General features: G+C 42.1%; 1 protein-coding gene across 1 annotated transcript in view; it reads left to right on the top strand.

Annotated features, from left to right (window-relative positions):
• LOC127575107 (adhesion G protein-coupled receptor B3-like) overlaps positions 1-13,617 on the top strand; it is a 609,306-nt gene that overhangs the window by 562,670 nt on the left and 33,019 nt on the right.

Below are 13,617 nucleotides of genomic sequence, written 5' to 3' on the forward strand. Positions count from 1 at the left end.
CATACACTGTCACAGTTTTCAGATCACTGTGATGCAAAAGGATCTTGCAAACATTTTGGATTAGGTGTAAAACTCTGTATGTTCAAGGAATTTTCAAGCAGGTGGTGTTGGCAGAGAGTTAAAATGGTTGGTATATCACGATGTAGTCAGGTATAGCGATCTGGGGAGAGGTGGGATGTGCTCATGTTCACCCCATGGTCTAATCATGGTTTAGATACCCCCATGGTCTAATCATAGTTAGATACCCTCATGGTCTAATCATAGTTTAGATACCCAGGGAAGTACAAAAGGGTTAGGGCCAATTGAGTGGATGTTTCTGTTGATGTTCTGTAGGGATTATTTTCTGAGGTAAAACCAATGATAGGGAGCTTCTGCTTGCTGCATGGACCTATAAGCACATACAGGGCTAGGGGAGAAAGACAATGATGACATCCCTGTCAGTTCCCATTACAACTGCTGACACCCACAGTGTAAACCCAGAAGAAGAGGCATGGTAAAGGACAGCAACACTCTGTGAGGCTGTAACAAGGTAAAGGCATCAAATATCCATGTTGTCATTTATGTCCTGGTGCTCCTCACTTCCTGAAACCTTGCTCAGTCCAACAGGTAGTAACTTCAAACCTGGATTTTGTTTCTGGACTCAAACCTCTTCATTGCGGTGGGGTTGCTGCTGTGCTGTTTAAGTAAAACAGATCTCACAGAAGTTCTTAATGCATCTTCTGAGGGAAAGACCCCCTGCAAGTACCACCCCCCCCCACACCCAAAAATAACCAAGAAATTTAAATGACAGTTTAAATCTCCTCATGGTGCTGTGAGTATTTATGTTGGAAAGTGCTCACATTTTAGGTTCAGGATTTTGCTCAATTTTTGGTGGATAGTGGGGGACAGAAATGGATGGGGACATCTAGTATGCAAGTACCCTTATCCAGTCATGACCTAGTCCCTTTATTTCCCTGCCTTCTGGGTTCTCCAGTGCCAGTGGCCTTGCTCAGGTCTCCCACTACTGCTCATTGATTCTCTGCTCTCAGGTTCCTGATCTCCTCCTCCATCTTTCCACCACCGTAATCTCTCATTCCTTGTCTGTGCCTAGTGGTGGTAGGAGTGAAAGAGTCGGTGTGCACACCATTCACCAGGTAGCAGTGGTGACAGGTGCTCTCATCCATGAGTCATGCTTCTTAGACCAAAATATGAGTGGTGCTTTGTAGGTGGAGCAGTTAAAAGATCCTGGTTGTACATTGAAGCCATACATGGCTAATTTCTTAACAGTCTGACGCAGGTGTCTGTTGAGATCCAGGAGAAGTGTTGGACTTTTACTGAGTGCATCTGTTGCTTGGCTTATGTGGAGTGCTGCGTTGTTGAGGATGTAATTGTGCCTGCCACTTTTGTCCTGGAATAGAAAAGGGGTTCCTGTCCCTCACTGGGGGGGGGGGGGGTGTACAGTTGCAGTCACGGTGCCTTCCATTCTGCCAGTACCATTGAATCCACCACTGCATGCCACTGTTGCAGTTAGTGGTGGTGCCATCTGAAGATTCACTGACCATGAAACCACCAGGTAGCAGTCAGGTCCATAAGACTTAACCCCCTGGTAATGAACACTCATAGCTGCCTCTCCCACCTCACACTGGGTTTGCAGTGAGTGCCTGGAGGGCGTCTTGACACTTGCTGGAAAAAGGACATCTCTCCTCTTCTGTACCTCCTCCACTGCCTCCAAAGAAGTGATGAAAAGCAAGGGGCCAACTCTCCTACATTGTGCCATTCCCCAAGATGAGAATGAGTTCAGGAACTCCTGTCAGCGTTTGCTGCAGTTATAATGCACCTGCCCCAGGTCTGGATTTCTGTGTTGACTGATGCTAACCAGTGAACACACCAACTCTCTGCTGAAGTGCACAGCCAGTGGTTGGCAGCATTAGCAGTATGTTCACAGAAGTCAATCAATAGCCAATGTGAAGAAGGTGTGAATACCTACACATAGTGTGGTCACATACAGCAGCGACGTGTGGAGGTAATTCCACATTACAATCCCCTTAGCAGTTTAGGGCTCTATCCAGTTAACATTGTTAAAATTCTGAGAGGTTGGATAGGGTAGACACTGAGAGATGGTTTTCCTAAGTGGAGGTCTAGAAGTAGGGAACATTAGGGATCAGCGATTTGGGACTGAGGTGAGCCAGGCTGTGGATGTCTGTCATTTTCTGGCCCCAAGGCCTGTCTTTGTGTTTATTGCAGCCTGTGATCAATGCAGATCAGATGTTAAAGGTAAGCAAGAGATACTGGAATAGAACAAGAAAGTGGACATTCAAAGATTCAGTCCCGATCGTGTTAGGGGAAGGCTTGAGGGGTTGAATGATCTACTTCTGTTCCTATTTCTTTAAGTCTTACCAGAGACCAGACAAATGAAAATAAGTTATCTAGAGCAGGAAGATTAAGGGGTTCACCAGCCAAGTAAAGCAAGAAGCAACTAAATTACCATTAAAAAAGCAGGAAAAGAAATAGAGATTTGATGACAATTCTAATTGTAGTCATACATCATACCTTTCCTGTCTCTGTACCTTGTCTGCTTTCCTGCTTTGTTTCACCATTAGCACAGGATAAGTGAACCTTGGTACCCATATTAATACATGCATGAGCAATATCTGCTGATGAACCTGAAAGACTGTGACCTTTCATGGTTTTCCACTTTCTGAGACATAAGCATTTATAAGACAGGGATTCCAAGTGGTAGAGATTGGGTATTATGTAATAGAGAATCAATGAAGTGATGATGACTTGGAGATTCTGCACACATTGTACTTATATCAGCTGTGTGGCTGAATTTCTGTAAACAAAAATATGTTTGTTGATGTGGGCAGGTAAGATTGGACGGCAAGCTCTGCTGGTTCCCTTCTTGGTTGTCAATATATATCCAAGGTGGTATCCAATAGCATGGAAGGAACAAACGTGCACACCACTTGCATGATTTTTCATTCACACGGGAAGATACATATTTCCCCTTCATATAGTTCTCCATTGAGCCCCCTAACCACCCTACTCTCAGTCCAAGCCTCACTCTCCACCCCCCACTCTGAGCACGTCCAACTCTGCCCCCAGCAGCAAGTCACTAGCCTGAGCCTTGTGACTCCACCCACCCTCCCATGCCCAAACTCCATCACTGACCGCAGGCTTGGTCCTTGGTCTGAGCAGGCGATTGCAGTTCCTATGCCCTGCAAGGGCAACTCAGTCATGCAGCAGGTAGACCTGCTGCCTTACAGCTCCAATGGCCTAGCTTCAATCCTCACCTCCAGTGCTGTCTGTGTGGAGTTTACGCATTCTCCTTGTGACCACATGGGTTTCCCTGGGTGATCCAGATTCCTGCCACATCCCAAAGGCATGCGGGTTGGAAGGTTAATTGTCCACTGTAAATTATGCCAAGTCTAGGTGGCTGTTGGAAGAATCGGTGGGGAGTTGATGGACATGTGAGACAGAATGGGTTACAGGAAATAAGTGGGGGAATGGTATTGATGCGATTGCTCCAGAATCCATAATAGACGATGGGCTGAATGGCCATATTTAATGCCATAATGACCCCTAAATTGATTGCCCCAAAACATGACCAGTGTTCATGGCACCTTGAGCCTCAAGCCCTGCAGAGACTTGAAGTGCAGGCTCGATTAGCAAGCCCTTCCAAGATCACTGGAACTCTCAAGTCAAGTCAAGTTTATTGTTGTATGCACAAGTACGGTGAGGTACAGGTATCAGCAGCATCACAGGCATGTAGAGTCAGACAACGCACAAAACATTATATATAAATTATACAAGACAGTGAAGAAAAAGACTCGGCAAAACAAGACATGAGTGGAAAAACCACAATTAGAAGCAAGTCCATGGTAGTGCAAGAAGTGATTTGTAGTGTTGCGTTGCTGAGGTAGGATTAGGGTTGTGCAGGTCTCTTTCAAGAACCTGATAGTTGTAGGATGGTAGCTGTTCCTGAACCTGGTGGTGTGGAACTTCAGGTTTCTGTACCCCTTGCCTGACAGTAGCTTTGCCCAGATGGTAGGGATCCTTGCTGATAGATGCTCAGACCATGTTACTGGAAAAGCTATTGAAGAAAACACTTCCTTCCTCACATCATTGTTGTAAACCAATCCAAACCTTCCACGTAATAAGGAAAGATTGAGCATGTTAGGACTTTATTCCTTGGAGCGGAGAAGAATGAGGGGAGATATGATAGAGGTTTATAAAATGATGAGGGGCATAGACAGGGTTAATGCAAGTAGGTTCTTTCCACCTAGATTAGGAGAGATAAGTACGAGAGGACATGGCTTTAGGGTGAAAGGGGAAAGGTTTAGGGGGAACATTAGAGGGAACTTCTTCACTCAAAGAGTGGTGGGAGTGTGGAATGGGCTGCCATCTGATGTGGTAAATGCGGGCTCGCTCTTAACTTTTAAGAGTAAATTGGATAGGTACATGGACGAGCGAGGTCTGGAGGGGTATAGGCTGGGACAGGTAAATGGGACTGGCCGAATAATGTTTCGGCACAGACTAGAAGGGCCAAATGGCCTGTTTTCTGTGCTGTAGTTTTTCTATGGTTCTATGGTAACATGGGCTTCCAATGGTAGTACTGGCAGAGCCACTATGGGCTGAAATGCCTCTCCCTGTGCTGTAAGTTTTAAAATCCAGACCAAATGTTGATTTGCAGAATTTTGCTTTTTTGTTTTTTCCCTCAACAGAAGTTGTTCCAAAATATTTGTGGTAAAGAAACTTCCCTGTTTAGGAAGCTTAACATCAGTCCCTTCCAAGGTTGTTCATTTGCCGTGTGTTGTCCATACCAGAACCAGGGCTCCCTTGTTCTCTCTTCTCGGGCAGAGATTCGACCCTTCCCACTACCACCACCTTTCCTGGCCCAACCATTGACGGAACAAACAGGTGATTCACTTCCTGATGTTTTGGTACTGTCGCAAGTGGGAATGTTTGGCTGAGGGGAAGCCTACTCCCTGCCCCCATGAATGACAATTGCTGACCTGTATTTAGGGATTAGATCTCTACAAGTGCTTCCTGATCTGCTTAAGTTTGATATAAAGCCAGAAAGATTTCACATGCTGTAATTGGTAGGACCCCTGTGGAAATTCTATCTGGGCAGGGCCAAGGCCAAGGCAAACCAGAAGAATGGGCTTTAGTATAAGTGATCAGAGCCCCTGAGTAACTGTAAGGTCCATAACATGAAGCAGAATGTTGAGAAATTCCAGACGGACAATTTGAGAATAGAAGCCAGGTATATGAGGTCATTAGACAGGATATTATTGTCTGAAGTGCCAGACAAATTGAATTTGTTTGTTTTAAATCTGCCCAAAAAAAAGAGCAAAGATGCAATATCTCTTAACAATTGTTTTTTAATGGGAATATGTCAGGGGATGGCTGCATTAGCCACATTAAATCAAAATTCATGATATAAATTCTCGTATTAGGGTTTACAAATGAAAGGTAACCTCAGAGGTGCACTTGAAAGTAATGTGTAAATGTCATGGCAAGAATCCAAAATGCAATACTGTGGCCTTTTGCAGAAGCTTAACAACATTGGGACAGCTCAGAGCATAGCAAAGGTCGGATGATACTTCAGTATGCACTCTCTGTAGCCTGAGCTGATCATTATATGGATGGTGGAGAATGCAAATGGGGTTGATTTTTCAACAAAATGTTTATTCATTTTAAGTACTTGATTGGAGTCAGGACTCTTCCACGTTCGCAGAATATTTTTAGCTGTTCAATGAAAATGTACCTTTCCTTTTTGCTGTTGTTTTGGCAAGAATACAAATACTCAGTCATTTTATACTTCTTGTGACACAGAGGAGGCCTTTTAGCCCATGCCAGCTCCTGGGGGTGCAAACCCATCACTCACATTCCCCTGTAACCCTACAACTTACACTCTCTCTCACATGTGCCCATCAATTCCCCTCTGATTCTTTTGCCACCAACCTGCTTTAGGAGTGATTTACGTAGCCAGTTAATCTACCAGTGCATCTTTGGGTTGTGGGAGGAAGCCAGAGCAACTGGAGGAAATCCCCATGGTCACAGGGAGAATGTGCAAGTTCCACACAGACAGCACCTGAGGCTCAGGATTGAACCCAGGTTGCTGGAGCTGTGAGACAGCAGCACAAAGTGCTGTGTCATCATGCCACCCCATTTATGAGTGTTTATGAGTGCTTTGCATTTTATCCTTAGATCCTGGTTTTTGTAATACATAATCTGTGTACTACAGGCTTAAAACCATTGATATGTGTCTTCCTTCTGAGGAAGTGGGACGATTTGTCCAAGGGAAAGGCCTGTCAAAGTGGAAGCACATCTCTTCACTCTCATGTCCACTGTCAGTAACGTTTCCTCTGTTCCATCCCTACAATGTGCCTCAGCTCCACCCTCAGAGGAACACACTCTGGAGCCTAGACTAATTTCTGATTCTCAGAGCAGGTCCAGCACCACCATGTAAGATCACTTAGCTCATTTCAGTCTTTGTTTTGAAATTGTTGACATCATCCAAACATGATTCAGAGTAAATCCCAAGAAGTTGGCTATGGGAAAAGATATGAATAAATGAATTAAATTTTGAAACATTGCCTTTGCTGAGCTCTATTCAAATAAATTTATCTTTAAGATTAAACTGAATCACCAGAAACGATGTTGAAAGCTCCAGCTGCAAAACTTTCATTCACAGTGGCCTCTCAGTCCTGAACCTGGTACAAAAGTGCATCTGCATCTCTTACGCTGTTAAGTCACATCAGTGTCCTCAATTAACAGCTGTTGAGAGCTGCTGAGGGTTCGTGAGCACTTTCCTCAACAAAGTTGTTCATGTCAACTTAACAAGGCTTTGATAGGTTTGATCCATCTCCCTTTCCATTGTCCCAGAGTTTGTAGTCCTCTTGAATGGTTGGTTTACTTACTGGAGGGTCGCTCGGATGAAATCATTTGGTATTGATGACAGTATTATTTCTTTTATTTTGGATGTGCCAAACCAAAGATCATCTTGAACAGCATCATCGATCATCCCAGATCAAGAGCTTATGTAGAACTGGCCATTCTAAAATGATGTCTAAGTATCCAAACACAGGTGATCTTGAGTTCTGTTTGGTTTGTGGATTTAGTGCTATTTATTTGTTTCCTGTCTCATTACTGTCTTGTTAGAAACCCAGAACAGCAGAAGTCATCTTGTAGAAGGGATCATATAAACGCACATTTAAGTTAAAATCTAATTAAATAGATTTAAGGTAATTAGATAAACAGTTAGAGGAGAGGTAAAGAGATTCTTATTTTACACAGGAAGTTGTCATGATCTTGAATACACTCCCAGGGAAGGTAGAGGAGGCAGGATTCAATAGGAACTTTCAGAAGGTATTGGATAAGTATTTGAATGAAAATTAGCAGGGGTATTGGGAAGGAGCAGGGAAGCAGGATTAATTGGATATCTCTCAAATAGCAGAAACAGGCACAATGGACTATGGAGGTATTTCCCTGTATATTATTTCCATGATTTTCTATGGTTCTGAACTCTCCTTTCTGCTATTTTAATGGAAACACAACAAAGGGAGGGATTTAGCACAGGCCCTTATAATTTGGAAGTTTGTAAAGGTAATTCCATGAAGTATGGTATTTTTGTGAATTTAGTAAAATAACTCGCAGCGCTGAAAAATAGCAATAATTCATCTGTTAAAAATGTAAAGAAACAAAACTATTAAATGTATATTTTTTTAGAAACCACAGTAAACAGGAGAACACAGGTCTGACATGGCAGGAAATGGAAGGGAAAGATGGTTGCTAAATTCCCTTGAAAGGAATACTATTCTCAATCCTACTGGAGCTTGTAGTTGGATTGTCTGCAATTTAGGTTATTCTGGAGGAGACTACCCCAGGAAATGATATTGGAATGTTATAATAAACCAAAACAATCCTATTTTGGGAATATGGAAGAATTTGGGTTTCCTCAAAACTATTTAGCTATTTCATGGAGTTAACATTCTACCAGCAAAGTGTATCCCAGAAAATTGCAGTCAAAACTGATATTTAAATTGTTTCTTTGTGTCAAATGTCTTAAAAGTGCAAAATCATCTTTGGGCTAATGTGCATGAAAGGGAATGTGCTTCATTACGTGCTGTGTGCTGTAGATGTGGACCGTTCAGTTGGAATGCAATAAAACAAGGCTTCCCCCACACTGTGATGACCAAAGCGGTTGCCCCCAAATGGGCTACGGACAGAGCCACAGAGCAATGCCTGTAAATTAATCCCTGCTCACTAGCACTAATTCCATTACATGTTAGCATCTGCATGTTGAACTGCCTCTAAATTCATTTCTATTGAACGCAAGGGAATTAATGTTAGAGGCGGAGTACAATTTGCTAACACAATACAACAGAGTACATTTGGGGCAACTGCCAGGGATGAATTTTTAAACACAAAATTTTTATCTGCCTCTCTAATGGGCCACTATCACATAGTGTATATTGAAAGAAATTGATTTCAATTTGAATCAGAATTGAATTATACTATCAGTGATAAAATATATGTAGTATATATATTGAGGTGAAGGTCATATAATATCAATTTAAAAGTGATGAGTTTTATTTAAATAATCTGCTGTGATTGTTTTTACAATATATTAGATCTGCAGCAGTGGGGTTAGTTAACACTGAATGATCTTGTCAGAGAAAATTGAAAAAATTAGTGATTCGTTCTGGAATAACCTATGCTCATTCCAGCTCAGAATTTGCAGAAAGTACCCTGGAGTATAACTACTTTTTGCTGAAAGCATAATACCTTCTGCATTTTTCAATCTATGTGGTGTTTACATGGATTCTTTATATTTTTATTCTTGCACTCAGATTATACTTTTTCAAATTACCTAGTTTTAAATATATTTTTTATACTTTATCCCTTCCAGCTCAGCTGCACAAGCAGGGACGAGCAATAGTCCAAGGGTATTATTAGCAGGAGACTCAACAGTGAGCTGAACAGGCAGTTGCTCTTCCAGATGTGAATCCAGAATAATGTGTTGCCTCCCTGGTATCAGGGTCAACAAAGTCACAAAATATTTGTAGGATGTTCCAAAGCAGGAGGTCCGTGGCCCATATTGGTATGAATGATTTGGGTAAAAAGAAGGATGAGATCCTGCAAAATGAATTTATAGAGTGAGGTAGCAGATGAAAAAGCAGGACCTCTAAGGCTGTAATCTCTAGGTTATTTCCAAAGTCATGTGCTAGTAAGTATAGGAAGAGGAGAATAGGTCAGATAAATGAGTGGCTTTATGTTATAGAAGGGAGGGCTCTAGATTTCTGGATCATTGAGACCATTTTTGGTGAAGGTAGAACCTGTAAAAACTGGACAGGTTGCACCTCAACTGTAAAAGGTCCAACAGCACTGCTGGAAGGTTTGCCAGTACTGTAAAGAAAGACCTAAAGTAATTTGACGGTGAAGTAGGACACAGATGAGGTGTAAAGTTGGGTGAAAGTGCAGTCAAATGTGGAAGGAAAAACTGAATCAGTCCAGTAGATCGTGGACAAGTGAGAGTCATTCAAAAGTGAAATAATGAGAGTTCATGGCCAATATGTTCCCATAAGAATGAAAGATACAGTACAGGCAGCAAGTCCAAGAAACCAGCACATCTAGGAATATTGAAGGCTGAATAAAGAAAAAAAGAATTGCATGGCAGGTATAGAGAACTGAAAACGGGAGGCCCTTCAGGAATATAGAAATTATAGAGGGAGGGCTTAAAAAAGAATTTAGGAGGGGAAAGAGGGGGCATGACATGTCACTGGTGGACAAGATTCGGGTAACTCCCAAAGCGTGTTATAAGTATATTAGAGGAAGAGGGTAATAAGTAAAAGAGTGGGGTTCATTAGGGATCAATATAGCAAACTCTGCGTGGAGCAAGAGGACTTGAGTGCGGTCTTACATGAATCTTCCTCATCTGTATTTACTACGAAGGACTTCGTAGTTGTAGAATTCAGAGAGGGGGCAGTGAAATTATCATTAAAAAGGAAGCGATGTTAGATGTTTTGGAGGGCTAAAAAAAGGGGAATAAATTGTGAGGGCTTGATGAGATATATTCTAACTGCTATGGGTGGCAAAGGAGGAGATTATTGGTGCCCTGACCGATTTCAGAAGTCTTTGCTGGCTACGTTATGAGATGGCTAGAGGACAGAAACGGGTCATTTCAACCCACCATGTCCATGCCAACCTTTTTGCTCATCTACACTAATCCCATTTGTCCACATTAGGACTGCATTCCTCAATGCCCTGCCTATTTAAGTGTCTTTCTACATGCCTCTTAAACATAGTAATTGTATCTGATTCCTCCTCCTCCTCTGGCAGCAGATTCTAGACATCAACCACTCTGTGTTAAAAAACTAACCTCTCATCTTAAAACTATGCCCTCTTGTTTTTGTTACCCCGCATATGGGGAAAAAAGACTTTGACTACACTATCTCTGCCTCTCATAATCTTATATACATTTATCAGCCTCCTTCACTCCAGTGAAAATAAGTCCAGCCTATCCAGTCTCTCCACATAACTAAAGTCCTCCAATCCAGGCAATGTCCTGGTTAATCTCCTCTGAACCCTCTCCAGTGCAATCATATCCTTCCTATAGTGTGGCTACCAGAAATGTGGTTCCTATATTCAAGAAAGGCAGCAGGAACAAGGCAGATAGTTACAGGCCAGTTGAGTTATTGAACAAAGTGCTGAGCGACAGTATTAATCTCCACTTGGCAAGGCAGGGATTAATCAAAGACAGTTAGCAGGATTTTGTTAGGATTTGATCCTGATTTTTTTTGAAAAGATAACAAAATGTGATGATGAGGGCAATGTAGTTAATGTAGTGTATATGGACTTCATTAAGGCCTACCACAGGGACCCACATGGGAGACTGATTCAGAAGATTAGAACCCATGGAATCCAAGGCAAGTTGGTAAATCAGATTCAAAATTGGTCTGTTAATAGGAGACTGAGGGTGATGATGGAGGGTTATTTTTTGTGATTGGAAGCATGTGACCATTGGTTTGCCACAGGAATTGGTGCAGGGGTGCTTACTATTTGTTTTATATACAGTGACAATTAGTAGGAGATATGATTAGTAAGTTTACAGATAGCAAGAAAATGAAGTGAAGAGGGTAGTCTTAGGCTACAGGACAATATTAATCAGTTGGTAAGATGGGCAGAGCAGTGGCAGATGGAATTTAATCTCGATAAGTATGGGATGATGCACTTTTGGAGGTCTGATAGGGGTAGGACACTCACCATGAATGGAGGGCACTCGGGACTATTGAGGAATAAAGTCCAAGGATCCCTGAAATTGGCAGCATGCACAAGGTGGTAAAGAAGACTTATAGGGTGCTTGCCTTCATTAGCCAAAGCATAGCACATAAGAGCAGTGAGTTATGGCACAACTTTATAAGACATTGGTTCGGCCACAGCTGGAGTACTATGTACAGTTCTAGTCACCACACTACAGGAAGGAGAGGCATAGAGAGGGTAGATAGCAAGAAATTTTTCCCCATAGCAGAGGTGTCTAAAGCTAGAGGACACATGCTTAGGTTAAGGGGTAAGAAGTTTAGTGGGGATTGGAATCTGGAATGCACTGCCTGAGGGTGTGGTGAAGGCAGGTACTTTCACAACATTTATGAAGTATCTGGACAGGCACTTGAATCACCAAGGCTACGGACCAAGTGCTGGTAAATTAATACCGATAATTGATGGTTGGCATGGACATGATGGGCAGAAAGGCCTGTTTATGTGCTGAATGACTCAATAGTAACTTCTTCCTAATGCTGGATATCACTAACCCTTTGCTCATTCCTGTTTATAAGAATGAGATGTGATGTTACACTGTGGGATTCTCAGTTCAGAAGATTAGAATCATTGGAGCCACAACAATGGAATAGAACCAAATGAATGACCAAACAAGCTTCATATATTTACTGAAGATGCCTTTGACCTGTTGGTTCTGACGGTTACCGCAGTGGGCCATGTGTGGGTAGATACATAACTTCATGCCACTGTGGCAACTTCTAGCTCCAATCCAATGGGTTCTTATCAGAATCAGGTTTAATTGTCATTGACATATGACATGAAATTTGTTGTTTTGCGGCAGCAGTACAGTGCAAAGACATAAAATTACTATAAATTACAAAAATAAATAAATAGTGAAAAAAAGGAATAATGAGGTAGTGTTCATGGATCATTCAGAAATCTGATGGCGGAGGGGAAGAAGCTATTCCTGTATCATTGAGTTTGGGTCTTCAGGCTCCTGTACCACCTCCTTGATGGGAGTAACGAGAAGAAGGCATGTCCCGGATGGTGAAGGTCCTTAATAATAGGTACTACCTTCTTGAGGCACCACCTCTTGAAGATGTCCTCAATGGTGGGGAGGGTTGTGTCCTTGATGGAGCTGGGTGAGTCTATAACCCTCTACAGCCTCTTGCAATCCTGTGCATTGGAGGCTCCATACCAGGCTGTGATACAGCCAGTCAGGATGCTCTCCACTGTACATCCGTAGAAATTTGTAAGAGTCTTTGGTGACATACCACATCTCCTCAAACTCTTAATGAAGTTGAGCCTTCTTTGTGATTGCATCAATGTGTTGGGCCCAGGATAGTTCGCCTGAGATGTTGATGCCCAGGAACTTGAAGCTGCTCATCCTTCCCACTGCTGACCCCTCAATGAGGACTGGTGTGTGTTCTCCCGACTTCCCTTGATTTCTTATTTTCACCTTTCCCCAAGGCCCATCCCTCTCTGCCTCTTGTGGTCTCCACTAGGACTACAACACTTTGATTTAACATTAATCCTCTAATTTTGGCCTCTTGATCATCTGGAGTTCTTTTCATTACCCCAGGTCCATATGTCTGAAAAACATTCCCGCAACATCTCCACCTAAATCTGCTCCTATTAGATGCTCCTTCAAACCTATTACTTTTAGCAAGTTATGGTGACCAGTCCTGATCTCACTTACCAGACGTTGACCCATTACATTTTCCAGGAAGTGCATTAGCATATTTTGCTCCTATAAAGGTGAGAAGGTTGTGGAGTGAAGATTACCCACTTGGTAGATTCTTTATTCTTAATATATAACATTATTTTTACATACTGCAACACACCACCCACCCATCCCTCAGAAGCTTCAGAGACACGGTCCTGTGAGTTAGTTTGCATAGTTTTGGATTATCTGCTGCTGGCTAATTAGCCAGATCCTGTGGTTTACACAATGTAGGAGAGAACACACAGTGCTGCCTATCCACAGAGGATGTTAACATTTTTATGTCCCCAGAGATGTTAAAATTAGATTATAAAATGTCACGATGCACCTAGAGACTATATCCTGGAACAATCTTAAAAGTAACATTCAAAAGTACAGTTTTTACTAAACAAAATAACTTGTAGTAAACAATTGCAGTAAACCTACAACTTAAACATTCAATAAATGCCTAAGGGATAAAATTGATTTGGTCCGATAATTTTATTCTTTAAAAATTTTAATACTTGCCAATGCTAACTGTTTGTTTAAAGTTATCAGCGGAAGCTTTACCCCTTGGAACCTCATGCAATGTTCCATTCCGTAGGTTTGTATTACTTCGTCTTTCCAAACAGTGCTTACTCCAGTGTGTAATC

Source organism: Pristis pectinata, chromosome 10, assembly GCF_009764475.1.
Source record: "Pristis pectinata isolate sPriPec2 chromosome 10, sPriPec2.1.pri, whole genome shotgun sequence".
Taxonomy (NCBI): Eukaryota; Metazoa; Chordata; class Chondrichthyes; order Rhinopristiformes; family Pristidae; genus Pristis; species Pristis pectinata.